Source organism: Malaclemys terrapin, chromosome 12 (genome assembly GCF_027887155.1).
Source record: "Malaclemys terrapin pileata isolate rMalTer1 chromosome 12, rMalTer1.hap1, whole genome shotgun sequence".
Taxonomy (NCBI): domain Eukaryota; kingdom Metazoa; phylum Chordata; order Testudines; family Emydidae; genus Malaclemys; species Malaclemys terrapin.
Window position 1 is genome coordinate 32,050,934 of NC_071516.1, and position 15,013 is coordinate 32,065,946.

Here is a 15,013-nt window from a genome sequence, read left to right on the forward strand (position 1 = left end):
CACAACATCCAACTGGTTGGAGTGTCTATCCTTGGCGGTAGGCACGAACCTACTCTGCCAGGCCTTGTCATTTACCATCATTACTACCAGGGAGTTCTAGGCTGGATGGGAACAGAACCCCTGACATCCCTGCACAGGACCAAAGCAGCACTTCAAGTATTTCACTACCACAGCCTGTGTACTCCCTCCATAGGGCTCTCATCGGCTCGAGGAGTGCATCATTGATCAGGAGGCCCACTCTCCAGGGGATGGCAGGCTGTAAAATGTCCACCAGTTTGTGTGTGTTCTCTTGGAGGAACTCTGCCTGGATGCCCAGGGATGCGTCTACTGGTACGCCTTAAAAGTCCTCCAGGATAGAAGGAGAGGATGAACTCAGCAACGCAGCACTGTCCGGCAACAAGGACAAAGATCTTGGCTGACCCAAAACCAGCTCTCATTCCCAGGAAGACATACCCGGGAGGAGGACAATAGCAGTTTTGTGGGGAGGAAGACCACCGATGGCCTGGCCTAAGTCTGATTCAGATCCACCACTGTCAACCCGGAGGATGACTTCAGCTTTAAGTGGGATCTCTGTGAATGAGGAGCATCTCACTGAGTCCAAGGCCACTAATAGGAGTAGGGCAGTGGTTCTCAACCCGCAGCCCAATCAGCACACAGCTGCGGCCCATGTGACATCCTCAGTGCCATACAGGTAGTATTGGATGCGGCCCACAATGGTAAATAGGTTGAGAACCACTGGAATCGGACATTGGTGACCAATAGGGACCAGGCCAGGGACCTCCGTCCCGGCCACAGGGCATCTGCCAAACCTGAAAGCCATACTGGTTCACTGGTGGCCCCTGAATTTCATTAAGTGATGCAGAGTGGAATGATGACAACTCCAATTTTGAATCAGAGCCACACGATCTTGGCAACATAAGCAGAGTGATGCCTGAAAGAGCCAGTAGGCAGTCCAATTCATCTGTTGCCCAGAAAGAAGCGGGAATCAGTGCTCTCAAGGAAGGTAGTATGAGCATGCCGGGGCCACAGGCAGTGGGCGGTCCTGGAACAAACATCAGTACTGGAGCACCTGAAGGTGGCAATGTTGCAGGGTGGGAGAGGGGGAAGGCGGGAACCAACTTGAAGTGTGGAATGCAGCAGGCCAACGAGAGTCCCGGGCCAAGGTTCCCTGCACTGACTCCATCCCCAACACAGAAGGGAAGCATCCAGATGCAGCGCCGACAGACACAAGTCTTGGCGGCTTCCTCCATTGGAGGGGTCATAGGCGGCACAGCCCTGGGAAAGTCTTGGACCAACAATGAGGTCGGGACCAAAAGGCAGAGGGCTGCAGCTGCCTGGCATGCTAACAACATGGACACAGTTGGTACCGGTAATTCCCTTGTCAGTACCACACTCAACAGACACCCGGAGGCCAGAACTAGAGTCAATGGTATGAGGTTTCTGCCCTTCTCTCTTGGTAACGAGGAAGATCAGAGGTACCTGGTGTGTGGGATGGCACAGACAGGAACAAACCTTGAAGTTTGAGGTGCAGAATATAATCCAGAACTGGGCCTGTGCCGGTCTGCACTTTTCCTCCAGTCACTTGGAGCGTCCCAGTCTTAAGAGACCTCCTCTTTGGTGCTGACAAGGAACAGCTCCTCTGTCTCTTCAGTGAGGCACCTGTCCCAGAACAAGAGGTGGGAGCACTCTCCGAGCCCGAGGGCGATCTTCGGCCCAAGGAGGGCCTCTGTACCAGATAAGGCCGCATAACTTGTTCAAACAGGTACTGCTTGAGGCGAAGGTCCAGCACCACCTGATTCCACTTTTTAAACAATTTAAAAATTAAACAGTATTCCTTAAGGTGGGCCTTGCTGAGACAAAGCAAGCATCCTGTGTGTGAGTCACTGTTGGGGATCGTCCTTCCACAAAAAGGGAGAGACACTGGTAAGGGCAGCACCAGGGAACACTAAGGGCTGGTCCACACTAACCCCCCATGACGTAACTGAATTTGAAGTACCTTAGTTCGAACTTACCGCGGGTCCAGACGCGGCAGGCAGGCTCCCCGTCCATGCAGCGTACTCCTCTCGCCGAGCTGGAGTACCGGCGTCGACGGCGAGCACTTCCGGGATCGATCCCAGAAGATTGATTGCTTACCGCCGGACCCGGAGGTAAGTGTAGACCTACCCCAAGTAACTGACTATATACACAACAATAAACTAGGCTACCACTAAATGAGAGTTTGTGAGACTACAACCACACAGAACTCTGACTCTCATCGCCATGGGCGATAAGGAACTGGGGGGCAGGGCTGTCACCCACTCATATAGCCAGGGGAGGGGCCACAGCCATGAGGTGCAAGTGCTGACCCTCTATGGGTACTGCTAGGGAAAAGGTTCCAGCATGCACATACACCTAAGTGGAATTCACATCTGCATCTACTCAAAGAAGAACCAGAAGATATCTTCAAAATTATTGGAAACTTTTTTACAAACCGTTATACACAGCAGAAAGAGATGGAGGTCACAATGCTACGTAACACTTTTGGGACATTCACCTTCTACAATTTTCTCAAATGGAGAGAGATGATAGATTAGGAAGTGTGGTCAGTTAGGTGTGTGTGCACGCTCTCCATCTGCTGTCCCAATCTAGCGCAGATAGTTGGTTCAGCAGACCTCGACAGTACTACCCAGAAAGACCACAGACTCAAGTTTGGCAAAAAAAGGCACTCGGCCAGATGCCCTGTGGCAAGGAGCAGCTCAGTCCGCAGGAGTCTCTGCTGTCCCATCTGCATGTCCCACACAAAAGGTTACAACAAGGTACCCCAACATTTATAGACTGAAACAAACAACTTACCTATCTCTTTATGTGTTTCATGACATTTGATTGTTACTCCCCTTGTATCATGCTCCAGGTGTCTCAGGCAAAACATCCTCTTATTTGGTGTTCAGTCAGGATATTCTTGGGCTATTTTTTGGAGTGTGTTCTCACATATACCCAGTATCTGTTACTTCTTAGGAGCGCCTATGTTTTAGCAACACTAGTTATACTTTTGCCAATGTCATACATTGGACAGTGAACTTGCGAACATCTACTTTAATACATGGCCTAACTTTGGTTCAGAGCCTCTGGTTCAGGCCTCAGCTCATGTCCTTGGCCCAGTGCTCCAGGATCTCTCCCCTATAGGAAGCATCCATGAAATATTTATTGAAACCAAATCTAAAAAACTGCCAACAGCTAGGTCTCACAGCCTGCATAGCTCCCTCTCAAATCTATAAGGTATCTCAATCGCTATGACCTATTTGGCATAAGACCACAACAGACATTGATAAAAGGTTTGTACTCTAGAGATACACAATTACTCCTACCCCCCAAGAAGAATGAAGATGTTCTATCTTGCTCAGCCTGAAGACAGACTTCAAAGTCAACAAAAACGTTATCATATTTTACCTACCACCATCTTCCATCTCAATCAAGCAGGACCCATGAAAGGTGGAATGACCTCTGACAAGAACTGGAAAATGAATCCCTTCATCTGTCATGTCCAGATACACACACAAGACCTTCCTACCAGCTGAGAATGCCAAAAGCATTTCAGTAGCGTTGACTAGCTCTTAGAAACTTTTGGTACAGAGTTAATTTTATCAAATAGTTGGTGACAGTGTATCATAAACCAGTGCCTATAACTACAACATACATAAGTCACCTGCCTTTGCTTGGAGAAAGGGGTGGCCTTGTTTGGTGCTCTCTCTCCCATTCTGCACTAGTACTTGTAGCAACAAAGGTCAGACATTTTGAAGAGGCAGACATACCAGTATCATCCATTAAACATAAGCTCATGTATTTCCTGCACATGGCAGCAGAACCAGAGTGCCGCCTAGAAAAGGCTGGCTGAAGACAGACACACAGATAAATGAATTGCACATTAAACACCTCAACTTTTATTTTTATTTTTTAAAAACAAACTAAAAGAAATTTAGTCTACTGAGCTACCTTTAGAGAACATTATGGTTGCATGATTAGGCAAGCAAAGCTATAAACATCACAAATTTCAAGATGACACGACACAACACAACCTTTACTCTGCTCCTTGTGCACATATATTAGAAGAGTCTTAAATTACATGACCACATACTTCTCAAATACTACATTTGAATGTCAAACAATTTTTTCACTACAACTTTAGATGGATACACAGCATCCTGCGGTAAGGTGTACTATTCTATATAAGAGGACAATCCAGAATCATGAAAGTCAATTGAAACAAAAATGCAATAAAACATGCTACAAAATGAACATACACTGTAGCATCTGTAAGCATTTAAGTGAAATTGTATATTAACTCTTTTCAGTAGCTATAGTACTATAAGTGGGTGTTTCATTAATACATCTCTTACCCTAAATACACTTACAGCTTAATACCAATACTTTTGCCTCTGAATCAGATTTTTGTTGTTTTATGCAAAAAAAGAAAAAAGTGTTCAACTTACCTGTACTTGTCCAATTAGAAATTTGAAAACTTTCTAATCAGTAGCACAGAAGTGAAAATTCTCTAGGCAAATTCTCATTTATTAAAAGAAATGTAACAGTATTATGAATCTGCCATAACTGACTACAAGGTACTACTAAACACACACACACACACACACACACACACACACACACAAAGCACGTACTTCTAGGGATATTTTATTCATATCTAATTGCAAGTACATCCAGTTCTCAGCAAAAATAATATTTTAAGATTATTAAGGCCCTGGAGGATAGCTCAAATGAATACAAATTACAAAACAGTTACACTTCTACTTAAAACAATCTAAATCCTACATGTACGACGCAAAAGCTTGTGAAATACTAACAGTTACTGTATCTACATGCAATAGAAAAGAAAACCTCGTAAATCCTTCATTTGAATGCTGATTATTTTGTTAAAAATACACAGCTTAGGAGGAAAGAGTAATTATATAGGGAAAAAAAAATCTCAAAGCCAAATCTTTACTGATGCTAAGCATCTGCAACTCTTGCAGAAGACTATGATCTGCACAAAAAAGTTGACAAGTTTAATATATTTTGTGGTGGATGTATGTTAATATTGCTGTTGGAAATGCACTTACATTTCCTGACCATTTTAATTTTTAATGTGGACTTGGGTTGATGTGCAGCGTGGGGGTAACAATCAATGTACAAATCCAAGAGGCATTAGTACATTTATTTCTAATTATCACATGGGACCTCTATGAAATGCATCATTAATTTTGTGCAATTCCAGGAATGAGCGATTGAGGGAGGCATCGCTCCATAACTGCCTCTATAAAATCAGTTAGGAATAGACTGGTAACCTACTCCCCACTGGAATAAAGAGGACCTGGGACTGGCTTCAGGAACTCCTCTAACCAGAATTAATATCATCCAAAAGGGATGCCTGGAAAAATCACTCCACTGCCAAAATCACTCCAGTGTCACCCATTTAAATTACGCAGACTTTAGGCCCCACAGCATTCTCGGGCCCAAACCCTGCCAAGTCCAATATTTTTTATTGAATATATGATCTAATAATTACATTTGAAAGTATTTTAGAAGTAGAATGAGAGACATAAAGGTCCAGTTCACAATGCACGAGCCATGCAATGACAATTTTATTGAAAGTATAGCATCATGATGGGATGAACCCTGGAGTCAGCTGAACAGGAAGCAGAGTAGAGCAGTTCCAGATAGAGCAATAGCAAAACTCAAATAAATATTTGTTTTATGTTGTCTCTCCCAAAATGATGAAAGACAGACCTTGCCTGCTCCATTTCAGAGGTTCATAGCAAAGGGGAGAAAGAATCTCAGTAGCTTCCAGAATTACATTCCAGAACTACCTGTATTGAGCAGAGAACATGCCACACGGAATTGCAAAATTGAGCCAAGAGGCATGCAGCAACAGAAGCAGTTACAGCAGTTACTGAAGAAAACAGAAAGGAGCATAAATTTTGGCAAGTCAAGTATAATTAGGCAGGCCAAAAATAGTTTGAAGAGCAACTAGCAAAAAACGAAAACTAACAGCTTTTTTTTTTTTTAATCTATCAGAAGCAGGAAGCCTGCCAGACAGTGGGATCACTGGATGACATTGGTGCTAAAGGAGCACGCAAGGAAAACCTGGCTATTGCAGAGAAGCTACATGAATTCTTTGCATTGGTCTTCCCCGCACGTGATGTGAGGGAGACTCCCACATCTAAACCATTCATTTTAGGTAACAAATCCCAGGAACTGTCCCAGATTGAGGTGTCAACAGAGTAGCTTTTGGAACAAATCTATAAATTAAACAGTAGTACGTCACCAGGACCAGATGGTATTCACGCAAGAGTTCTGAAGGTACTCATATGAAATTGAGAACTACTAACTGCAGTATGTAACCTATTGTTTAAGCCAGCCTCTGTACCAGGTGAGTGGAGAGTAGCTAATGTAACGCCTATTTTTAAAAAAAAAAAAAAAAAAAAAAAAAGGGCTACAGAGGCAAATCCTAGCACTTACAGGCTGCTAAGCCTAACTTCCGTACCAGACAAGCTGGATGAAACTATAATAAAGAACAGAATTATCAGACATACAGATTAACACAATACGTTGGGAAAGAGTCAACATGACTTTTGTAAAGGGAAATTGTGCCTCACCAATCTATTAGAATTCTTTGATAGAGCCAACAAGCACACAAACGAGGGTGATCTCTTTAATAGTTTTTGCCAGAAGCTGGGAATGGGCAGCAGGGAATGGATCACTTGATTAGCTGTTCTGTTCATTCCCTCTTGGGCACCTGGCATTGGCCACTGTCAGAAGACAGGATACTGGGCTAGATGAACCTTTGGTCTGACCCAGTATGGCCGTTATGTTCTTATAGTTCTCTGCAAACATCTGCTCAATGTGCAACAGCAGTCAAAAAAGCTAATATTAGGAACCAATAGGAAAGGGATAGATAAAACAAAAAATATCAAAATATAAATCAATGGTATGCTCACATCTTGAAAACTGCATGCAGTTCTGGTTGCCAATCTCAAAATAGATATATTAGAACTGGAAAAGGTACAGAAAAGGGCAAAAATAATGATTAGGGGTATGGTACAGCTTCCATATGAGGAAACTGGGTCTGTATCTTGGAAAAGAGACAACTTAGGGGAGATATGGTAGAAGTCTATAAAATCATGAATCGTGTGGAGAAAGTGAATAAGGAAATATTATTTACCCCATCACATAAAAAACAGTTACCCACCTTTTCGTAACTGTTGTTCCTCGAGATGTGTTGCTCATGTCCATTCCATTCTAGGTGTGCGCGCGCCCACAAGCGCAGTTGTCAAGAGATTTTTGCCTTAGCAGTATCCATAGGGTCAGCTGTGGCGCCTCCTTGAGTGTCACGCTCATACGTCGGTATATCATGCACTGCCAGCCCTACGCCCTCTCAGTTCCTTCTTGCCGGCAACTCCGACAGAGGGGCAGAAGGGCGGGTAATGGAATGAACATGAGCAACACAGCTCAAAGAGCAACAGTTACGAAAAGGTGGATAACCGCTTTTCTTCAAGTGCTCATGTCGATTCCATTCTAGGTGACTCACAAGCAATGTCCACGAAGGTATCTCAGAGTTCATGGTTGTGCAGCTTGCAGCACTGCTCTGCCACAACCAGCATCATCTTGAGCTTGCTGAGTAAGTGCATAATGAGACACAAACATGTGGACAGAAGACCAGGAAGCGGTTCTACAGATCTCTTGGATTGGAATTTGCACCAGGAAGGCCGCTAATGACGTCTGTGCCCTGATCAATGTGCCGTAATGATTCCGGCAGAGGCATGTTTGCCAGCTCATAGCAGCAGAGGCAGGCACTGATCCAGGATGAAATCCTTTGAGCAGACACTGGGCGACCCTTCATTCTGTCTGCCACCGCAACAAACACCTTCGGCGACTTACGGAATGGCCTTGTCCTGTCTATGTGGAAGGCCGGCGCCCTCCGGACATCCAGACCGTGCAGCCTGCATCCTTCAACTGACATATGAGGCTTTGGAAAGAAGACAGGTAAACACATGTCCTGATCAGTATGAAACTGGGAAATGACCTTGGGCAGAAATGCTGGGTGTGGTCGCAGCTGAACCTTATCCTTGAAGAATACCGTATAGGTCGGTTCTGAAGTAACCCTGATCTCGGACATCCTGCGGGCTGACGTTATCACAACCAAGAACGAAACCTTTCAGGAGAGAGCAGGAAGCCAGGAGCACGAAGGGGAGCCCCCATGAGTCTCAGCAGCACGAGATTCAGGTCCCAAGGAGGGATGGGATCCCGGACATGCAAGTAGAGATGCTCCAGACTTTTCAAAAAACAGGTCATCATATCATGAGCGAAGACAAACCTGCCTTGGAACAGAGAGTGGAGCCGAAATAGCAGCCAGATGGACCCTGACCGATGACAGGAACAAACCTTCAAGTTTGAGGTGCAAAATATAATCCAGGATCTCCTGCAGCGAAGCCTGAGGGGCCTGAATAGGCTGTTCCGAGGTCCAGCATATGAACCTTTTCTATTGGCCAGGTAAGCAGCTTTGGTGGAGGGTTTCCTGCTACCCAACGAGACCTGCTGAACCAGGGCCGAGCATTCCTGTTTGTCCGCGTTTAGCCATGCAGCAGCCATACTGTCAAGTAGCACCGCCACGTTCAGGTGCAGAAGGCTTCCTTAGTTCTGGGACAGCAGATCCAGCCAGGAGGAGCAGCTGCAGGGGGGTGGCTACTGAAAGGTTCAGCAGCGTGCTAAACCAGTGCTGGCTAGGCCACGCAGGGGCTATTAGGATAATCTTTGCGCTGTCCTGCTTTATTTTCACAGGGACACTGAATCAACAGCATTGGTGGGAAGCCATATATCATAGCCCCTGACCCCAGACTGAGAAATACGTCTGACAGGGAGTCCCTGTCCATCCCCCATATCAAACAGAACACACGGCATTTCCTGTTCTGCCTGGATGCAAACAGGTCCAACCGGAGAGTCCCCCACCTCTGGGGGATTATACTGACCACCTCTGGATGGAGCAACCACTCGTGGCGAAATGAGGCCTTCCTGATGAGGTGATCTGCTAATACATTCCTGATCCCAGGCAGGCGCGCAGCTACCAGATGAATGGTATGCTGCACACAAAAGTCCCAAAGGCGGAGAGCTTCTTGGCAAAGAACCAATGACTTGGCTCCGCCCTGCCAGTTGATGTAATATATCATGGCGGTATTGTCTGTCAGGACCTCCACCACCTTGCCCTTCAGGTGGGGCAAGAAAGCCTGGCAAGCCAGGTGAACCGCTCTGAGCTCCCTGACTTTGAAACGGAGGGCCAGATCGTCCCGCAACCAGGTGGGCTTCCCAGCCCAGGTCCAAAGCATCTGAGACCAGGGTCAGTGACAGGGCCGCGAAGGAACTCCCTCCAACACTGACCCAAACCACCAGGAACAACTAGATGTGATCCAACATCCTGACTATCTGGTCTAGGTTGTTCCTGTTGGGGATGTAGATCAACGCCAGCTACGCTTGCAGAGGCCGGAGATGGAGCTGGGCATGACTGAGCACGAACGTGCATGCGGCCCAACAACCACAGGCAGGTGTGAGCCGTGGTGAGCGGGTAGTTCTTCACATGGGAGATCAGGTCTGACATGGCCTAAAAAAGCGCTTCCAGGTCAAAAACCACCCCAATAAACTATTAGCTGGACTGGCCTTAAGGTGGACTTTTTCTCATTTATTAACAGGCCCAAGTCACTGCAGGTGAAACACACCAGATCGAGGCTCCCCTTTACTTCTTCTGGAGACCTGCCCTTGATGAGCCAGTCCCTGAGATACAGGAAGACCTGGAGCCCTCAACATCTCAGGTAAGCAGCCGCTGGCGCCATACATTTTGTGAACTCTTGGGGCCAATGAGAAGCCAAAGGGCAGCACCGTGAATTGAAAATGGCTTCTGCCACTATGAAACTGAGGCAACGTCTGTGACCTTGGAATATGGAAATAAGCGTCCTTCAAGTTGAGGGCGGCATACCAGTCTTCCCGATCCAGGGATGGGATGATGGAGCAAGGGAGACCACACAAAACTTCAACTTCCTGAGAGACTTGTTGAGGCAACGCAGGTCCAGAATGGGTCCGAGGCCCCCCTTTTGTTTTCGGGATTAGGAAGTAGCAGAAATAGAACCCCTTTCCTTTCATGACCTGAGAGACCTCCTCCACCGCCCCCCAAAGTGCAAGAGGTTCTCGACCTCTTGAACCAGGACTTGCTTGTGAGAAGGGTTGCTGTAGAGGGATGGGGGAAGAATGGGGGTGGCGGCCAAAAATTGCAGGGTATAGCGTGGAGATATTATTTCTAGCACCAAGCGGTCTGAGGTGACCCGCAACTAGGCCAAACTGTAGGGACGAAGATAGTCGAGGAAAAAACAAGGTGGATCCAGGGAGTTGACTGGGGCTTCACTCTCGAGTGCACCTTCAAAATGAGCACTTTTGGCTCCCAGGATGCTTGGCTTGGCTGCGTGGGTAAGGAGGAGGAGGGGCGGCGACGACTAAAGCTCGTGTCTCTAATACCTTCTCCTTACAGACTCCTGGTCAAGTCTGCAAGGTCTTGGCAGTGGGGGCGGCCGGAACTGCCTCCTTGCAGACTGTGGTGTACGCATACCCAGCAAGCGAAGGGTGGCCCAAGTGTCCTTCAACCCATGCAACCTAAGAATCCATTCCCATTGAATCTGAGGTCCTGGACTGAGGTCTGCATTTCTTGGGACAGGCCAGCGGTCTGAAGCCAGGAGCTGTGCCACATGACCACCGTCGATGCGACCACCCTAGCCGCCGAGTCCACCGCATCCCATGCCATTTGGAGAGAGCACTGGCCGTTGTGGTACCTTCCTCTACCAGGGTGCCGAATTCCTGCGCCAAATCTTGGGGGAGGGGCTCCTTGAACTTACAGAGAGAGTCCCATAAGTTAAAATTGTACCTACCAAAGAGAGCCTGGTGGTTCACCACCCAGAATTGCAGGCTGGCTGTCAAATAAAGTTTTCCTCACTAAAAAGTCCCATTATTTGGCCTCTTTATTTTTGGGAGTTGGAACTGGTGTGCCCCTGCTTCTCCTCCTTATTGGCCACAGAGACTACCAGCAAGCCCAGAGAGGGTTGGTATATAGGTACTCAAACCCTTTGGTTGGGACACAGTACTTCTTTTCGTCCTTTTTGGTGGTAGGAGAGATGGACGACAGGGTTTGCTGCCAACTGTTGTTCCAAAGTGATAGCAGATGAGCGGTACGAAGGGGGGCATCGGCATCACTGGCATGCCCCACGCATTCCAATAGGGCCACTACGCTGGCCACTGGCCATGCTGTCAAGGCGGCGCCATAGAAGTCAACGCAGCCTCTGGTGCCCAATCGCGCCGGTGGAGTCTTGGTGTCTTGGAGTCTTGGTGAGGGCTAAACTGCCCTTCCAGTGACCACAGCGGGGCCATCAACACCTGTGTCTGTCTGCTGACCATCGCCGCCAGAAACTGGTGCTTGAAGTGGGAGGACTGGTGCCGGTGTCGTGGGGACCAGTGTCGTGATGGAGAGTGCTCCCGTGGGGCAGTTGATGGAGATTTGTGTTGAGAGGATGACCAGCAGGAGGGCAAAGTGCCAATAATATGGTGACCGGCGCCTCCCGCTAGGCGATACGCATCAAGATGGCAGCGACCGCAAAGATGGTGACGGTGATCAAGGGCAAGCCAAAGAGGTTCTGGGCTGCAATGCCAGAGACCTGTGGCATGGAGACTGAGAGCACTGCCTTGCCTCAGGGGAGCGGCGGCACTCAACTGCCCTCTGGGGGGGGGGGGTCTTGGCGGCTGGCTTGCCCTCATAGGGAGCCTTTGCCGCTTCCTGCTGCACACAGGGTGCCGGCAGCGTGGGCAGAGGCCTCTCCTCTCTTGGCACTGGGGGAGCTTGGGAAGGTGTCGATGTCACCACAAGTTTGGGTCCCCTACTGCTCACGGGAGTAGGTGGTGGATCTTTTAAAGGCGCTAAGGACCCTGACTGGGGAAGCAAATCCACATGGCTCCAGAGGGCTCAAGCTGGGTCCTTTGCCCAATGCCCTTTCTTGCCTGGTGCCAGGGAGCCGTGCTTCTTGGTTTTCATTTTGGGCACCAGTGATGGCGAGCGGTGCCAGGCAGAGCCTGCTGTCGGGAGTGTGCTGCGCTCCGAGACTGAGGTACTAGGGGTTGAGTCCGGCCAGGGCGGCTCGGAAGCCGGTCGGTCGGAGGGCAGTCTCCATGAGGACAGCCCTCAAATGAATATCACACTCTTTCTGGATCCTGGAGTCAAAAGTTTTTACAGAGAGACAACACTTGTCCTTCACATGTGATTCCCCCAAGCACTCGAGGCAGCTGCTGTGGGGGTCACTTACAGGCATAGGTGATGGGACCCTAACTTCTAACTACACTTAACTACTTAACACTATTTACAAGGCACGAAGGCTTAAAGTCAGAAGAGTCAAAAGCGCTAGCCTTTGCTGTGCAAGGAAAGGCGCTCCGACTAACCAACACAGGCGGTAAAAGTGAACTGAGAGGGTGTAGGGCCCGCGGTGCCTAATATACCAACGCATGATCAAGGCACTAAAGGAGGCACCACAAGCGACCCTAAAGATACTACTAAGGCAAAAATCTCCAACGTCTGCACACGTGAGTGCGTGAACACCTAGAATGGAATCAACATTAGCAAACACTCGAAGAACAACAACAACTAGGGTTCACTCAATGAACTTAATAGGCAGTAAATTTAAAATTAACATAAGGAAGTACTTCTTCACACAATGCATAGTCAATCTGCGGACTTCGTTGCCAGGGGATGTTGTGAAGGTCAAAAGTATAACTGGGTTCACAAAAGAATGAGATAAGTTCATGGAGGATGGGTACATCAGTGGCTATCAGCCAAGATGGTCAGGGATGTAACCCCATTCTCTGAGTGTCCCTAAACCTGACTGCCAGAAGCTGGGACTGGATGGACAGGGGATGGATCACTTGATACAGTAATTGTCCTGTTCATTCCCTCTGAAGCATCTGGCACTGTCAGAGGACAGGATACTGGGCTAGATGCACCACTGGTTTGACTTATTATGCCATTCTTAGGTTCTCAGGAGTATTTTTGGAATGTTGAAGATTGGCACAGTGGAGGACCACAAAGGTTTAAATAAAATATAAACCCAATAGTAGCTGTAACGGAATATACATCTTGGAAGTACTTCATGTACACAAGGTGTGTTACAGGCAGACTTGGGAATTACATAGTGTCAGCATGCCAAATTTCTCTAGTGAAGAAAAAGCCAGAGAGGGAGGAGGTGGTGGAGTCTCCTTCCTTGGAGGTTTTTAAGGCCCGGCTTGACAAAGCCCTGGCTGGGATGATTTAGCTGGGAATTGGTCCTGCTTTGAGCAGGGGGTTGGACTAGATGACCTCTTGAGGTCCCTTCCAACTCTGATATTCTATGATTCTATGAAAACCACAGATGCACAAAGATTCACGACAGAACCATAATCAAAACAGTCCTCCTAATTTGAGCAAAAGCTAAGATTTTAAGATATGATGCAAATACTCTTAAATATTTGTAGCTGTAAAACTATCATGGCAACCTTTATTCTTTCATACCTCAAACTCAGCCAAGCAGGATTTAAGATCTGATGTCTTTAATTTCCTCTCTATTTTCTAACTAACAATGTTTAAGGCATTTCAGATGTAACAGCCTGTTTTAGGACAAGAGCTGTAAAGCGTCAATGAGCACTTCATCCTCCTAAACGGGCCTCATGGAAAAATCCAATTTGTTGTTGTCCTGCTGACAAATCAGAAGTAGTAAGACTGATGAGGGAGATGGAAAAGACGTTTGGGTTGCAATACCATCTGTAGGCTGACAGAGGCAAAGAGCTGAGTACTATCTTTGTAATTAAAACAGTAACCTTGATTGCCTGTGCCAAACCAAGATTGCTTCTTAGAGGAAAGCCAGGCTCAATCCATATAACATGGAGTTGATGCAGGCAGCCAGAAGGAAAAATATAGTTACTGGTGAATAATGACTGATCTTTGCATTCAGAAGGTAAATCTCTGGTTCCAGTGATTTTCAAATTTCAGGGGCAATACTGGACCCACATGCTATTCTTAGATTCCTAGATGACCGTGATGGTAAAAGGCATTTCATGCTATCTTCAGATGGCTCTTCTCCGACATGAATCTCTCCATGCTTATTTCCAAATTTCACTAGCATAGGGCACTCTACAGGTATCTGGAACTACTCTTGAAGATCACTCAGAAGCTTCAGATAGTGCAAACAGAATGCAGCCTCTCGCTTACTGAGCAGGCCCAGTAGATAACATCTGGGCTCTAAACTAGCTTCCTATAACTCCAAAATATACTCTCTCTTTCAAACCGGAGTTGATTGTGTCTAGTTTGCATATCAACAGACTCCAACGAGAGACTGCTGAGCTAGAATTGATATGCAAACTAGACACAATCAACTCCGGTTTGAATAAGGACTGGGAATGGCTGAGCCATTACAAACATTGATTCTATCTCCCCTTGTAAGTATGCTCACACTTCTTATCAAACTGTCTGTACTGGGCTATCTTGATTATCACTTCAAAAGTTTTTTTTCTCTTAATTAATTGGCCTCTCAGAGTTGGTAAGACAACTCCCACCTGTTTATGCTCTCTGTATGTGTGTGTGTATATATCTCTCCTCAATATATGTTCCATTCTATATGCATCCGAAGAAGTGGGCTGTAGTCCACGAAAGCTTGTGCTCTAATAAATTTGTTAGTCTCTAAGGTGCCACAAGTACTCCTGTTCTTCTTCTCTCTTTTTGCCCCATCATAGAATTTATAGTCAACAAATATTCTTCCTCACAGTTCAACTCCAGAGGGCAGGCAAAAGAGCAACATTCCCAACCTAGGGCACCCACTACAGGAGGATAGTCCTACTTTCAGCCCCTCAATCCAGTATTTGGCCACCTTTAGAAATCAGTACAAGACAGCAGGTCTTATAAACTATCTGAAGCATAAATACTGCTGGATGGGAGCAA

General features: G+C 46.9%; 1 protein-coding gene across 4 annotated transcripts in view; it reads right to left on the reverse strand.

Annotated features, from left to right (window-relative positions):
- PHF20 (PHD finger protein 20) overlaps positions 1 to 15,013 on the reverse strand; it is a 158,081-nt gene that overhangs the window by 129,891 nt on the left and 13,177 nt on the right. The window lies entirely within an intron of this gene.